Raw genomic sequence first — 18,080 nt, 5'->3', positions numbered from 1 at the left:
TACTTAGTAGCTATAAAGGGGAAAAGATGAGTTTTATGGTAGAGAAATCTGACAGTCTTCTAAGAAAATAATCAAAGTAAACATGCTCAATATTAGGAAAGATAAAAAATGTGTGCCACATGATAAGATGCATGAAGGAGAACACAGCATTGCTTCTGTGTATTTCCACCAAACATGTGTAACCTGAATCTGATCATGAAGAAACATCAGACAAAGCCAAACTGAAGGACACTTTACAAAATAAGTGGCCTTCAAAAGTGAGAGATCCCTAGAGTACGTGGTTCTTTCACAGTCTAAATAATAAATAAATAAATAAATCCCTCTGTTGAAAATGTAAAGTTGTTTGTTTTCCTGTTACACTTGATTGATAGCCTTGCCTTCTAAATAGTAAGCTCTCATGGACAGAGAGCTTCCTTATATTTTCTACAACACAAGCCCAACAGCATGCCTATAGTTAATATCAAGCAAATATTTGTTGATCTGACAACTGTAAGAACTCAATAGTCCATGTTAGTGAATTACTAAACTCCCACAGGAAAAGCCAGTTAGCCCAACTAAATAAGTTGGTCTCAAGGTCAATTGTCCATCCTAAGGGCTATGACCACATGCTGACTGCCTGGCTTCATTTCAACTACAGCTTAGACTTGCATTTGCATTGGTTATTAGGGTTTGACAGCATGCTTTTATTTAAACCTCACATTGTCTTTCTGCCTTCTCTAGGCACAGTGGGTATTTTACCTCTATCATATAGATGGGGACACAGGCTCTCAGACTTTTGAGTGAGTCAGCCCCAACCACCCAGTTAGGAACAAGCAGAGCAGAGATTTGAACTCAGCTTTCCTGATTCCATATCTTTCATATATATGTCTGAGCCTGGAAAGAAGTAGGAAAGCAGTGGGCCTGTGAGGTGACTCATCCAGCCAGTTGGTGCAAAAAGGATTTAAGCAGCTAAGGACGTCAACACTTTCGTCTTCAGATGTGAAGCGCCAAATGGCTATATCATAATGTCTATCTCTTAAAACGAGCTATCTTCTTTTTTGATGCAGAATTTAACAGCATCTTAACTACACAGACTTGAAGACCCTTAAGATGGTAGAAGCAATAATACATTTATATACAACTGTACTGTAAAAACTTCTAGACATCAGAAAGGTGAGTCATGAAAACCTCATCAGTTCTTTTCAGAAACCTGAAAAGGCAACTTCTGATAAATATTCCATAAATTAGAAATAAATAAACAAAGAAATGCAAACATTAGGCTTGCTATTGAGGGGTGCTAGTTACAGTTTGGGGAAAAAAAAAAAACAGGCTCAGGTACAAATACTTTAAATTAGGTTCTGTCTCACATTTTCTTTGTTTTCCAAAGTCCCCACAGTGAGCATCTTCTGTTTTCCCATTGGTGTGTTTCCAACATGAATTAGATTACTAAGTGAAAATCTGTTAAATTAATGAACTGATAAATCAATCAAAATAAGAATAATAAACCAAAATGTGGAATCAAATCTGTTGTATTAAAAATTTTACTTCACATACTTTCCTTCGTGTTTGCATTTGGAAACCAATACTAGTTTAGATTACCAGACATTCCAATAAGACATTAAAAAACAAAGCTGTAGAAGGTGTTGAGCTGGTATTTAGTACACACTTAATAACTTTACTTGAAAAACAAGGTTTTCAAAAAAGATTAGAGAAGGTAGTCTAGGAATATAGTCAAAGGGTAGAATTTAGAAAAAGAAAAATATAGTCCTGTTTAGCTAGGGTAAAGAATCTAAGCATTGACCTCACCCTTTCTCCTGCTCTCTTAAGTGAAATTAGGTCAGTTTTCAAGGATATGTAGGTCTGACATCAGACTTCCCTGATGTATAGTGCTGGCCCAGGCATGTTGCAAATCCTCTGGGATTAAAAATGGAGCCTGGGGGGATATAGTCCAAGAAAAATGACACCTCCACAAAATAACTTGTTCTCTATATACCATAGATATGTTGGGAAAAAAAGACAAAAAAAGTCATAGAATTTTTGGAAAGGATCTCAGATGCTACCAAATTCAACATCCCCCATCCCCATTCCCATTTACAAATAAGGACACCTATGAGGGCTAGAAATGGTAAGGGACTTGCCCAAGTAGCAGAACTAGGAATAGAACAATATTGTTGAAATTCCAATCTGGGACTCCTCCTGCTTCCCCATAGTTTCTGTAACTTAAATTTAAAACACAAATGAGGTGTAGAACAAGGGTTAGCAAACTTTTTCTGCAAAACACAAGATAGTAAATAATTAAAGCTTAGCAGGCCATATGGTTTCATATGGCCACAGCTACTCAACTCTGCCATTGTAGCATGGAAGTGGCCATAAACAAAACATAAACAAATGAGTGTGCCTTGTTCTAATAAAACTTTATTTACAAAAACAGTCAAGAGTTTGGATTTGGTCTGTAGGCAGTAGTTTATGACCCCTGGTCTACATAAGATAGTAGTGAACATCCTCAAATTTCTGATTCACTGCCTTTAGAGTCATTGTTCAGTATATGGTATGAATGAGTGTGGAATAGGAGTTGTTTTGATCCATATCCCCAAAATCAATTCTTCCCAATCCATGTCATAAGTTACTAAAATCATGTACTAATACACACACACTGAAAAAAAGGGTGAAAGGGTCGGGGAGAAGGGAAGAGAAAGTCTGATGATTAATCCACCACCTCTTTTTCCTCATAGCCATTTAATTGAGAGTTGAGATCAAATCAACTGGCCAAATTTCCTTTTTTTCTCGTATTTAGGGTTTAACTACCTAAAATCTCTGCTGCTCTCTGGTGGTAACATTTAGGCATTAGAAGACATTCCAGAAAAGTTGAGTAAGTGGAATTTAGAAATGGAATTCACAAAATACTTTGGGACATTTTAAGAACCAAGTAAAAGTGAGATAGAGTATTTTTAAATTTACTAGGCAGAATCATAATCAAATCCTTAAAATACTTCTACAAATGGTTTTCCTTGGTCATAAACCCTCATTTTTTTCTACTAGAACAAATACTAGTTTTTCTGACTCTTGAAGGTTCTGTGCTTTTTCTTTCTCTAAAGCAGAAGCATCATAATTTTTGAACCATAACTCAGAAGAAACTTAATTCTTTCAGAATTCCTGGATAGGACACAAAAAGGTACAGCAGAGAGTCAAAGGAGATTAAGTGTCTACCTGGCACTTGGCTGACAGCAAAGGAATTTTTAATGCAAATTACAATTCCAGGTGGTACATGTGTCTGAATGTCAGCAGATTTCACTTTATTTTAGTGCTATAAAGAATATTCTCTATTTTTAATGCCTTAATCACATCAGTGAAGCAGGAAATCCCAACTTCAGTTCTCCCATCACTGAAAACTGCCCTTTGGGGATGGATTGACATTTCATATCGCAACAAAGTCAGACCACTGTTTTCATTTCAGTAGGTTTGTGGCTCCTGGTGAATCATACCGAACAAGGAAGAGGGATTCTAGAAATCAGGGATAAAGAAGTGTAGGAACGATGAGATAGCTTGAATATTCTATGAGAGTGGGATCATGCTTATCCTACCCACTGCAGATAATGCATCCCAGGCGCAGCAACTAATACATTGTATTTTACTGAGAATATATATTAGAAGTAGAGAAGAAGTAAATCACCAATCAGGCGATAATGGCAGGAAGTAGCATGGCTACTGTGGAAGTTTTTTCCAAACTCATACTTCCATATCTCATTTCTCAGTAATATAGCATCACAGAACTCTGGGCCTTTTAAGGCTTTCCTTACCCAAACATTCATTTGACAATTTTTGGTCACAATATTCCTACCAAACAGTGGTTGCCCAGCCTCTATTTGAATACAACCAGGGACAGGTAACTTGACATCCACAAAGACATTTTGTGGTTTGCATAGGCAAGGGGAGTTCCAGTGGTTGGTAAGGGTAGAAGAAGGAGATTCTAGAGCTGTGCTGTTGCATGTGGTAGCCACCCAGCACATGTGACTATTGAGCATTTGAAATATGACAAGTTCAAGTTGAGGTGGGTTGTAATTTTGAGGACATTACCAAAAAAAAAAGATGTAAAATATTCCATTCATTTTTCATAATCATTACATGATGAAATCATAATATTTTTTATACACTGAGTTAAATAAAAGATACTATTAAAATTAATGGGACTGGTTCTTTTTCCTTTTTAATGTGACTGCTAGAACATTTAAAAAGACATTTATAGTTCATTATATTTTTGTCACCTAGAGAACATATTTTTTCTTTCAATTTAGTAGAATTAAATTGATGTCTTTAGGAGACCCTGATATGGAAACCCTGGTCTATTTTTAGTATAGATATCTTTACAGTTTGAATCCCATTTACTCTTTTTGTGTAAATATTTATATATTCATCTGAAAGAGAGAGAGAATACATGAGTAGGGGAGGGGCAGAGGGAGAGGGATCGAGACAGAGAAAAATTCTCAAGCCTACTCCTCTCTGAGCCCCAGACGGGCTCAATCCCAGGACACTGAGATCACGACCTGAGCTGAAGTCAACAGTCAGACACTCAACCAACTGAGCCACCCAGATCCCCCCCACTTTTACTCTTTTGTGTAAGAAACAAGTAACAGACACTTGTGAAATGGAAATAGTATTTTTCTCTCCACCTCCACAGAAAGCCCTAAACTCATTATGAGACTTTCATAATGACAGACTCCTGTTTTCCTGGAGACAGTATGAAGAACTGCGTCAGTAAATGAAGAATCTTCTAACATATAGAGAATGGTCAGCTTGACAGGACATTACCCCAGACAATAGGCAAAACTTACATTTTATATTATCTGAAGTCATTGCAGCTAACAAGAGGTCAGGAAAAAATGTTCTCAGAACATCTTCCTGATAACAAAACAATAAATCTTAACCAATTATTATAAAATGTACCATTACTTGACCATATGACCATATGACTATAATCATATATATATATATATATATATATAGTTACCATAGGTACTTAGGTACTTTCAGCTTATAAGTTAGTACTTGTGATATATATACGTGTATATCCTTGTGATATATATATGTGATATATATATCACAAATATTAATTTATAAGCTGAAAGTACCTAAGTACCTACGGTATATAGGTCAAACACAATCTTCAAGTAATGTGGTGATTCCATTCCTAAAAATTTATTTGAGTATTGTTTGACATCTTCTTATACTTTAAAATTTGAGCCTTTTAAAATGGTTGGTTGGACAGTCTTGAGACAAGGGATAAAATATGAAATCATTTCACTTGCTCCTTTTACTCTGTTAAAATGTGTACAGGCTTTATAAGTGACTCCACTAGTTTTAGAGAGGAAGCACAGCTTCTTTACATACCCACACCCACACCCACACCCACATATACACATCCACACACACACACACACACACACACACACACACAGACTCAGAGACTAATGACCCAACATCAAGGATTTACTCTTTTCCAATATTCAGATTAAAGAGATTTGGGCTGGGATGAGAGGAGTCTGTATTGATTTGGGCAGGGTCATTTTGTCTCCTTTTTCATAAGCCCTGGAGGATTATCTGCTCTCAAGCTGTTGCTCAGCTATGAGCATTTGGAACAACAGAAATTGGCAACTGATGTGTCAGAACCGTCAACCATAAAAAATGGTTTTAGGCAATATTTGAATTGCCATGTGATCCTAACATAGAAAATAGCATAGGAAACACAAAAATGCATTTTCTGATGTTTATGGTTATTAAACATTGAGTTTAATAACAAAATGATTACAATTGTCTTTGGAGGTTTTTAAGATCAGAGAAAAAATCTTACCTATTTGAGAAGACTATTCCTTTTAAAGACAATGAAATAAATTCTCCAAGCTCCTTCCAGATACACAGATTTATGTCACTATCTCATGCAGCCCTTCAAGGAGTAAGCATTTCTTATCTTCAGATGCCTTTTCTTAGGCGTATTTCTCTCTGTCTTAGGGTGAAGAATTTGACTGAACAACTGAGTTAAGCATTGTCCTAACAGTATAAGTTCTAGGCATTCCAGGAAATCTACTTTGATTTCCTAAAGAAAAAAAAAATCATTATTTTAAATGAGTGGGTGAAGAACAGCATGAAGTTTCTCCTTGCCAAGTACACATCTCTTAAATGGACCATTTCTCTGACTGCTTGTAATAATCACAGTGGAAATAGAAGCTTTTCCTCATTCCATTCCATTAGAATTTGTCCTTATACTTACTGAACAATTCTAAAAAGCTTGAAACAATATATATATGGTTCTCAAACAAGGTAACCATCAGAATTACCTACAGGGCTTGTGAAAACACATAGTGCTTGATGCCATTCTCTTAGTTTCCAATCCAGCAAATTTGGGGTTGGGATCTGCAAATATGCATTTCTGACATGTTCCTGTGTGTTACTAATGCTGCTGGTTTAGAGACCAAAATTTGATGATCACTGACCTAGATAGAGATTATTCCAATAAAGAAGCACAGAAATAAACATGAGCAAGAGCTGTTTTTTCAGAATTTGGATTGACTTCTCCCCTCTGATAACCTCTGATAATCTTTTCAAACAACTTATTGAGGTCACTTGTCAAAATATTAAACCCAAGCATCAAAATATGGTTCAGAAATATGGTTTCTCCATGCTTGCTTAAATAAGTAACTTGCAAATGTGGAGCATAACATTTGACTTGAAACATAGCCTTTTTCCATGGTGATCATTCCAAGGGAAGCCCTGGAAAAATTAACTATATTCCTCAAATTTTAATCAGCATAAAAAATTCTCACTTAATCATTCTGTGACTTTTTGTTTGTTCTCACAATATATACTTTAATTCTTAAATCTACTGTTTCAAGTAACTATAGTTTTTTTTGAAACAGTATAAATGCACCTAGGATTTATAGTTAAAATCTGGCTCGCCTTGAAAATCTTGTGATTTTCTAAATTATCTCAACCTTGAGGTAGCATTTCAAGATTTCCAGAGGCCTTAAAACACTTATATGACAAGATATTCAAGTTTTCACATTTTAGTTACTAAACATTTATACAAGCTACTACTTAATATTAAGATGACTAGTGTCACCAAATAAGGTTCTAATTAATGTTTAAGTAATCTTTCAAAATGGTATTTAGAACAAGTCTTTCACAACACTTGGCCTAGTTCTTCCTGCCAGAAGAATATAATCCCTCATCCTGCAGCTTTTCTATTGTCACAGAGCTCCAAGAAGATGAGATAAAATGGAATACACTAAAGAGCCTGAGCCAATTCCTGGGGAGAATATACCTTGCCCTCCCTGAAAAGTTAGATGACATAACTCCTCACAGGAGTTGACCGGATGCCATCATGTATGTGAGAAAAACTTTCAGGGGCAGAGGAGTGAAAGAATGCCCTAAGAAACTCTGCTCAGCCACCTGCATCTTTAAAATGCACCTACTCAGCTTCTTCCTAAGTGAAGGTGAAATATTCCCAACAGTATCTCTCTTTAAAGTCTGACTCAAACACCATGTGAATTGAACATATTCGAAGCTGCAAATAAGGCATGGTTATAGATAAATATAACTAAGGCCAAAAAAAAATTGGGGAGAAAAATAGACCAATGAACTTTGTTGACAGCAAACTAAGCCTGAGCCAGAATAGGGATGTAGCTGTCATTAAAAATGAACACTTTCCAGGTAAAGAGATACCACTCCCATTTTACTCAACAGTGGACGGACTACTTCTGGAATGCTGTGGTAATTCTGCAGACTCCATCTGAGAAGAGTCATCAACATATAGGAGAGCCCTTAGAGGTGACCAGGCTGGTAAATGGTCTAAAGTGTATGTCTTTGGAGGAACCCATTTGAAGGAACTTAGAGGGAGTGACTGGAGAAGAGGTGTGCATAGGAGGAGGGGCACAAGGACACATGAACGTTCTCTTGAAATATTTGAACAGCTGTCACAAGGGAGATAAATTAAATTTGTTCTTTTTCTCTGAAGATGGAAAGAATAGGAAATTATGAAAGTATCAGAATGGTGAAGAACACAGGTTTGAAATCAGACATTCACCGAAGCACATACCCTCCCCAATGTCCATAATCCCACCCCCTTCTCCCAAACCCCCTCCCCCCAGCAACCCTCAGTTTGTTTTGTGAGATTAAGAGTCACTTATGGTTTGTCTCCCTCTTCGGTGAGTGCTGTGAAGTGTGTAAACCTGGTGATTCACAGACCTGTACCCCTGGGGATAAAAATATATGTTTATAAAAAATAAAAATTAATTAATGAAATCAGACATTGAGGGCGCCTGGGTGGCTCAGTGGGTTAAGCCGCTGCCTTCGGCTCAGGTCATGATCTCAGGGTCCTGGGATCGAGGCCCGCATCGGGCTCTCTGCTCAGCAGGGAGCCTGCTTCCCTCTCTCTCTCTCTCTGCCTGCCTCTCTGTCTACTTGTGATCTCTCTCTGTCAAGTAAATAAATAAAATCTTTAAAAAAACAAAATAAAATAAAATGAAATCAGACATTGAATATAAACCTTGGTTCCAGTCACTATTAGATGTGTAAACTTGGGCAAATGAGCCCTGTGAAAAGAAGGATATTAAAAGTAACTACTCTTAGGTAAGGATTAAATGGGGTAACAGAGACAAAGGACTCAGCACAATGCCTGATGAAGGTTCAAGCAATGTTCATTTTAATTAATAAATTAAACAGAGTTGCCTCAAAATGGAATGAGCTGCCTCTGGAAGAGGGTTTTAGCATGGACTAAATGACCATCTTCCAGGATGCTATGCTATGTCCTGCATTGGTTGGAGAAGAACTAGGTAAACTGTAAGGACATTCCAGTGCAAAAATTCTTTACTGTTGTTAACTGGCACTTAACTTATTCTTTCTTGTGCCCCCACAGCACTTTATTCACATACTTATCACAGGATTTGTCAGTTTCTCATTGCTAATTAAGAACATGTCTGCCTCCCAGCTAGTCTGTGAGTTCCTCGACATCAGACTATGGATCATTCATTCATCTTTATGTCCTGTTCATCCTTCCCAGTACACTGCACAAAGCAAGCATTCAACTACTTGTTGAATGAAGTTACTTAGGGCTAGGCCTAACCTGGGCTCATGGTTGTTTCTCTACCAGTATAGCAATTCCTCCAGGATAGGGCTGAGTCAATATTTAGCCTAGGAAGTTTTAAAATTCTTGTGATTATGTTAAAATAAATAAATAAATAGTAGAATTCTTGTGATTATGCTGGAAACATTACTCAGTGGATCTCCATTTTCCTGTAGTATTCCAATTACACAGTATCAAGTATATTGTGAATTTCTGAAGTTTGGAAAAATTCTTGACTCCCAACCTATGAATTCCCCTCCTAAACTCATAGGCTGTTTGAGTTTTTTTATTATGATTATTTAAATTCAATTAGCTAATAAATAGTACATTCATTAATTTCAGATGTAAAGTTCAGTAATTCATCAGTATTGTATAATACCCAGTGCTCATCACATCACATGCTCTCCTTAATACTCATCATCCAATTACTTCACCCCCACTCACTTCCCCTCCAGCAACCTTGTTTGTTTCCTATAGAGTTTCTCATGGTTTTTCTCCCCGTTACTTCCCATTCAGTTTTCCCTCCCTTCCCCTAAAAGCCTCTGTGCTGTTTCTTATATTCCACATATGAGTGAAACCATATGATAATTACCCTTCTTTGACTGACTTATTTCACTCAGTGTAACACCCTCCATTTCCACCCACATGGATGTAAATAGTAAATATTCATCATTTCAGAGGGCTAAGTAATATTCCATTACATATATATACCATATTTTCCTTATCCATTCACCTGTTCATGGACATCTGAGCTCTTGCCATAGTTTGGCTATTGTGAACACTATTACTATAAACTTGGGAGCAGACAATTATACAAACCAGTTAATTACCAAATTAAAGAAACACATTGGTAACAATACAATAATAGTAGGGGACTTTAACACCCCACTCAGCAATAGATATATCATCTAAGTAGAATCAATAAGGAAATGAGAATGATATACTAGATCAGAGGCACTTCACAGATATATCCAGAGCATTCCATCCTAAAGCAACATAACACATATTCTTCTTCAGTGCACATGGAACACTCTCCAGAACAGATCACATACTGGGTCACAAATCAGGTCTCAACTGGTACCAAAAGATTGAGATGACTCTCTGCACAATTTTTCAGACTACAGTGTTTTGAAACTTGAACTCAATCATAAGAGGAAATTTGGAAAGGAAGTCAAATACTTGGAGGTTAAAGAGCACCCTACTAAAGAGTGAATGAATCAACCAGGAAATTAAAGAAAAAATTTTTTAAAAATTCATGGATACTAATGAAAATGAAAACACAATTGTTCAATGACTTTAGGATGCAACAAAGGTAGTTGTAAGAGGGAAGCACATTGCAATACAAGCCTCTCTCAAAAAATTAGGAAAGTCTCAAATACACAAGCTAACCTTATACCTAAAGAAGCTGGAGGGGAAAAAAAAAAAACCAACAACAATAAATAGAGCCTAAATCAAGCAGGAGATGAGAAATAATAAAGATTAGAAGAGAAATCAAAGAAATAGAAACCAAAAGAACATTAGAAGAGATCAACAAAACTAGAAGCTGGTTCTTTGAAAGAATTAATAAGATTGATAAACCCCTTTGGATAAGGATCCAAATTAATAAAATCTTTAGTGAAAGAGGAGAGATCACAACCAACACCAAGGAAATAGAAATAATTTTAAAAACATATTGTGAGCAACTATATGCCAACAAATTAGACAATCTGGAAGAGTTGGATACATTTCTGGAAACTATTATAAACTACCAAAACTGAACCAGGAAGAAATAGAAAACCTGAACAGACCCATTAGCAGCAAGGAAATTGAAGCAGTAATCAAAAATCTCCTAACAAATAAGAGCTCAGGGCCGGATGGTTTCCCAGGGGAATGCTATAAAACATTTAAAGAAGAACAAATACCTTTTCTTCTCATGCTCTTTCAAAAAGTAAAAATGGAAGAAAAACTTCCAAACTCCTTCTATGAGCCCAGCATTACCTTGAACTCCACTCTCAACAAAGTGACGAAGACCCCACCAAAAAGGAAAATTATAGATCAATATCCCTGATGAATATTAATGTCAAAATTCTCACTGAGACACTATCCAATTGGATCCAACAGTATAGTAAAAGGATTATTCACCAGGACAAAGTGGAATTTATTCCTGGGCTGTAAGGGTGGTTCAACATTCGCCAGTCAAACAATGTGATATATCATATGAATAAAAGAAAGGACAAGAACCATATGATCTTCTCAATAGATTCAGAAAAAGCATTTGAAAAGTATAGCATCCTTTCTTGATTTAAACTCTTCACAGTGTAGGGATAGAAGAAATATACCTCAATATCATAAAAGCCATCTATGAAAAGCCAACAGCAAATAACCATTCTTAATGAGGAAGAACAGAGAACTTTTCCCTTAAGATCAAGAACATGACAGGAATGCCCATTCTTATCACTGCTGTTCAACATAGTACTAGAGTCCTAACCTAAGCAATCAGATAACAAAAAGAAATAAAAGACATTCAAATTGGCAATGAAGATGTCAAACTCTTGCTCTTCACAGATGACATGGTACTTTATATGGAAAACCCAAAAGATTCCACTCCAAAATTGCCATCCCACAATCAGGAATTCAGTAAAGTGGCAGGATATAAAATCAATGCACAGAAATCAGTTGCATTTCTACACACTAACAAGACAGAATAAAGGGAAATTATGTAATTGATAGCATTTACAATTGCACCCAAAACTATAAGATCCCTAGGAATAAACCTAACTAAACAGGTAAAGAAACTGTACTCTAAAAGCTACATAACACTTATGAAAGAAATTGAGGAAGACACAAACAAATGGAAAAACATTCCATGCTCATGAATTAGAATAATAAATATTGTTAAAATGTCTATGCTACCCAGAACAATATATACATTCAATGCAATCCCTATCAAAATGCCATCAATATTTTTCATAGAAATGGAACAAATAATCCTAAAATTTGAATGGAACCAGAAAAGACCCTGAATAAATGGAAGAACATTGAAAAAGAAAAGCAAAGTTGGTGGTATCACAATGCTAGATTTCAAGCTATATTAAAAAGCTGTAATCATCAAGACAGTATTGAACTGGCAGAAAAAAGCAGACATATAGATCAATGGAGCAGAATAGGGAACCCAGAAATGGACTCTCAACTTTATGGTCACCTAATCTTCAACAAAGTAGGAAAGAATATCCAACAGGAAAAGGACAGTCTCTAAAACAACTGGTGCTGTGAAAATTGGACAATCACATGTAGAAGAATGAAACTGGACCATTCTCTTATACCATACACAAAGATAAACTCAAAATGGTTGAAAGACCTAAATGTGAAAAAAGAATCCATTAAAATCCTAGAGGAGAACATACACAGCAACCTTTCTGACATTAGTCACAGCAACCTCTTGCTAGATATGTCTCTGAAGGCAAAGGAAACAAAAGCAAAAATGAACTATTGGGACTTCATCGAGATAAAAAAAAACTTCTGCACAGCAAAGGAAACAGTTCACAGAACCAAAGGACAACTGACAGAATGGGAGAAGATATTTGTAAATGACATATCAGATAAAGGGCTAATATCCAAGATTTATAAAGAACTTATCAAACTCAGCACCCAAGAAACAAATAATCCAGTCAAGAAATGGGCAGAAGATATGAACAGACACTTCTCCAAATAAAACATACAAATGGCCAACAGACATATGAAAAAAATGTTCAACATTACTCATCATCTGGGAAATAAAAATCAAAACCACAATGAGACACCACCTCACACAAGTCAGAATGGCTAAAATTAACAAGTTAGGAAACAACAAACGTTGACAAGGATTTGGACAAAGAGGAACAATTTCACACTGTTGGTGGGAATGCAAGCTTGTACAGACACTCTGGAAAACAGTATGGAGGTTCCTCAAGAAGTTAAAAATAGAGCTACCTTATGACCTAGCAATTGCACTATTAGGCATTTACCCCAAATATACAAATGTAATGATCTGAAGGCTCTGAGTTCTTATACATATTCTACACAGTTGCCTTTTCACACCCATGGAAATTTGTATGCACATCTTCCTTTTTCTGTACCAGAAGTTTCTAAAAGTGGCAAGAGGTATAATACTGCAATCTAGCCATGGTATGAAAACTAACAACATCTGCTCATATACCAGAAAAGCATGTTTGCATAATTACCAACTCTAATTCTTCTAGTGCCTAAGCTTTTCCCTGGATAAAACTGAGACATCTTTCAGACTTATTAATCTTTAATATATTTGTCCAAGTACTTACCAAAATATTACTGTTCCTTTGGTCACTCAATAAAAACTTGATGAGTAATTAAATAGTATCCTGATGGCATGACACAGGTAATAGGACAGCTTCCAAATTTGCTGAAATTATAGCCATGGAATAGCTTAGGCAATTAGAGCAAGTATTTCAACTATCATTCATTGCAGAAGAAAAGTTTTAATGCTCTATACACTGAATAAAACCAGTTCTTAACCAAAACTCCCCAGACTAGCTGAAGATTCATTGCCATATCCTGTTAACTCACAGCATTTCATCATGTATCCTAAACATCCTGACAGTGGGTTGGTTTCAATACCACACACTCTGACTGCTCTGGAGTGTGCTGAAGGGGAAGTCTGAAAGCAAAGCCAGTCTTGGCAAAACCTCTTGTTCTTTCACATATTCCAAAGGCAAGAGACTTGGGAGCCCTCAACTCCCCAGTTCTGGCCATGACTGAGTCTGACTTTTACAAATGGCAGAACAACAACTTCCCTTCTGCTTCAAACAGTACATGCAGCACCAAGAGCACAGAACCTGTTCAAACTGCAAAGACAAGAAAGCATATGTTTTCGATCAGAACTGATTTCCTCTGTAGTAATCTATGATTTCTTTATGATAGTCTTAAGGACCACTCTTTTTCTATAAACTGTGTAGGATTTTTTTTGGTGAGGATAATTTAAAAAGCTTTTCATATGACAGTGTTCATCTACATCTCCATCTAACTTCCTAATACTTTATGTCATTTGTTATAATTCTTTGCCCTTTACATCCTTCTTTTTTTTTTAAAGATTTTTATCTATTTATTTATTTGACAGAGAGAGACACAAGTAGGCAGAGAGGCAAGCAGAGAGAGAGAGAGGAGGAAGCAGGCTCCCCGCCGAGCAGAGAGCCCGATGTGGGACTCGATCCCAGGACCCTGAGATCATGACCCGAGCCGAAGGCAGCGGCTTAACCCACTGAGCCACCCAGGCGCCCCCCTTTACATCCTTCTTGAGGAATCATCTACCCTGGCAATAGTATCTATATACAGTCTATTACATTTGGCCAGTGATGATCATAAGGAAATTTATATACTTTTCTGACAACTACTGAAAGCATAAGTCAGGAAATGTGAGACAAAATTGTAATCATCCTAAAACATACTGACTCTGTTGATGTCAATTATTTACCATTCCTGAGACGTGGTGAATCATTACTAGGCTTAATAGATCTGTGTTCCTGTTCCTTAGTGTAGTGAATTTAGGGTTTTGTGAGTTCAGAGTAGCTTTTGCAAAGTAAAAAAGACTTTCTTAGACAACACTGTTAAGAGAGTATCTTGAATGCAGAGTTCATTTGTCAGGGTCACTTGGATAAACTAATTTGACATTTGTAATGACCCAAAAAAGGCTTGCATAATCATGACATCTCGTAGAAAGTAATTGGGCCAAAATTAACAAGACAGTGAACAACGTGTGTTGGAAATGATGTGGAGAAAGGGGAACACTCTTACATTGTTGGTGGGAATGCAAGTTTTTGCAGCCACTTTGGAAAACAGTGTGGAGATTCCTTAAGAAATTAAAAATAGAGCTTCCCTATGACCCTGCAATTGCACTACTGGGTATTTACCCCAAAGATACAGATGTGGTGAAAAGAAGGGCCATCTGTACCCCAGTGTTCATAACAGCAATGACCACAGTCACCAAATTGTGTAAAGAACCAAGATGCCCTTCAATGGACAAATGGATAAGGAAGATGTGGTCCATATATACTATGGAGTATTATGCCTCCATCAGAAAGGAAGAATACCCAACTTTTGTATCAACACGGACAAGACTAGAAGAGATTATGCTGAGTGAAATAAGTCAAGCAGAGAGAGTCAATTATCACATGGTTTCACTTATTTGTGGAGCATAAGGAGATGGAGAGGAGAAGGGAGTTGGGGGAAACTGGAGGGGGAGAGGAACCATGAGAGACTGTGGACTCTGAAAAACAATATGAGGGTTTTGGAGGGGAATTGGATGGAGGGATGGGTGAACCCGGTGGTGGGTATTATGGAGGGCACACATTGCATGGAACACTGGGTGTGGTTCATAAACAATGAATTCTGGAACATTGAAAATAAATTATATAAATAAACAAATAAATAAAATAATTGGGAAAGATCTGACATAAATGTTGCCTAAAAAAGCCAGCAGCATGAACAGAGTACAGGAACTCTAGGATATCTGAAGTTCAATTAAGAAGCAATGATCCTTGTTTAAACTGAGCAAAGTTACAGTGCTCTGCTTACAGGTGCAAGAAAGTTTCAAACAGGAAGGAGAGACCACCCTGACAGAGATATGCTCTTTAAAGTCATCAGAATAATGTCAAGAATTTCCATAGACATTCACCAGGCAGTGAGAGATCTAGAATATAGTGAACCACAATGCCAACACAAAGCTGAATTTGTAACAGTACTCATAAATGTCCATGAGTAAAGCGCAAGTCACTCATGCAGTGATAAAACCACACAAAGTAAAGATAACTTTTGCATTATTTTTTCACAAGAACCTATATACCAGAAATGTTAAGATCACCAGCTGTTCTCTTTGTAAGAGATTATAAAGCTCCCACCATTCACCTGGCTAAAACTGGGGGTGTGCTTATACAGTACGGCTCCTGCAGATGGAAGGAATTACAAGAGGAATTAGTGCCACGGTGCACATACTAGTAAGAAAGTCTAACTGTAGAAACTGGTAACAAATTCCTCAAGGTATTCTAGAAGGAATTCCAAACATAAAAAAGAATGAAAGAGTTCCAGCCCATGAGGATCAACACTCCCCACCCTTTATTTGGTCATTCAATTTTTTTTCTAAGGGAGGGGGAGAAAAAAAGATAGAAGATTTAAAGGAGAGCCTGGATGTCAACTATACATATCCAGTGGATCACACTGGTTATACTATCAACAAATAATAATGGTAAGTAGGATTGAGGGGAAATGAGCAATTGGGATGATATATATATATATATATATATTTATTAGTATATATAGATTTATATTTACATTTAGTAGTATATATATATATATATATATACACACTACTTTATGGCCTCATTCCAATGAGGAACATTCTGGATTGTTCTTCTTGGGATCTTACAAAGTGGGGTGATGTTCAAGTAGAACAACAAAGACAGGACACTGTGGTGAACACATGAATATTTCTTAGTCTGTGAGGAGTGTTCACAGTTAAGGAATGCTTCACTTAGAAATTATTTTGCTCCAGTCAATAATAGCCAGGAAACTTCTTAACAAAAAAGAGCAGGAAGAAAAAACTTACCCTGGGGCCAATAGATAGTATAGTTAGTTTAGAGCTGAATTCTTGGTTTAGGCTCAGGTCTTGATCTCAGGATTGTGAGATTGAGCTCTGCATTGGGATCCAAGCTGAGTAGAGTCTGCTTTAGATTTACTTATTTTTTTTAGAAAGAGAGAGAGCATGAGCAAGGGATTGGGGAGAGGAAGAGGGAGAGAGAATCCTCAAGCAGATAAATCTTTTTAAAAATATATATCATACAGCTTATGAAAAAGTCAAGACTTGAGCTCATACCTTCTGAGTATGAATTCTCTGACCCTTTATCTACATTGTGCTCTCTGACCAGTGATGAAACAATTGAAAAGTTTAAGAGGGTTCAATTTAGAAGTAGCCATAGGCTATTTCAAAATATAGATGAAAGCAAGAGATATATTAAACCATAACTAGGCAACCTGTTCTCGTTCCTCAGTACAAAACTAGTTTTTAGGCTTCCTGTTGCTACTCTATTTCTACCATATTTTCCTCTCACAAAAGGCAGGTACTGCCAGGTCAGCATTACCTAATAGGAAAGGCTCTTTTGGCAGTTCTCGGAGGACAATTTCCAAAATGTCAAGAGACTTTCAACTTTAAAATCTGGGTTAGCATATGAGCATGAATATAAACTCCTGTTCCTTACCTCTGACATTTCATCTAATAAAGTTGGAACTGACTTCAGCACGATATGCCAGCAGTCACGGAGTTCTGCTCATAAATAATGTCCCATACTGAAAAGAATTGCACTCAGATTGACAAAGAAGCTTTTGTGGCTATCACAGAAGGCAAGAATTTCCAATATAATCCTAATATCAAGCCTTTACATTTTCCCTATCATCAAACTATTAGTAGGTCTTTTTTCTAAAAACAGGCTTTTTCTGTCACTTCTGCTACTCCGTAGGCTGCTGTGGAGTCTTTTACTCAGTGTCCATGAATACCTGCTTACACAAAAGCCTGAAATGGTAGAATGGTTTGCTGATGCCACTGACATTGCCATATTAAGAGCAGTACTTTGCTGGAAGTTTTTACATTTAAAAAAAAAAAAAACTATCCAACTTATCTTTGTAAGCTGATCAAATCATTGGTTTATTGTCTCATATCTGAAGCTGGGTGTGGATAGAGGAATCCTGAAGAAAAACTGGTGGAGAAATTTAAATTTCCACAGAGACTGAGCATGAATCACCTTTCAATAAAGGGTGTCCTTTATGGGAAATCATATGGTTATCCAAAGAGCTGCTGTTTCCAGCCTGTTCTGAAATTGTTCATATGAATGTAATATCCTTCAAACTACTGACCTGAAATTGATTTTGATATGAAAAGACTATAAATCACTGTAAATCATGTGAGGCCACTCACAATAGTCCGTGAAATACAAGTACATTTCTGGATACA

The sequence above is a fragment of the Mustela erminea genome, chromosome 1 (assembly GCF_009829155.1).
Source record: "Mustela erminea isolate mMusErm1 chromosome 1, mMusErm1.Pri, whole genome shotgun sequence".
Taxonomy (NCBI): Eukaryota; Metazoa; Chordata; class Mammalia; order Carnivora; family Mustelidae; genus Mustela; species Mustela erminea.
This window is presented reverse-complemented; position numbering follows the sequence as displayed.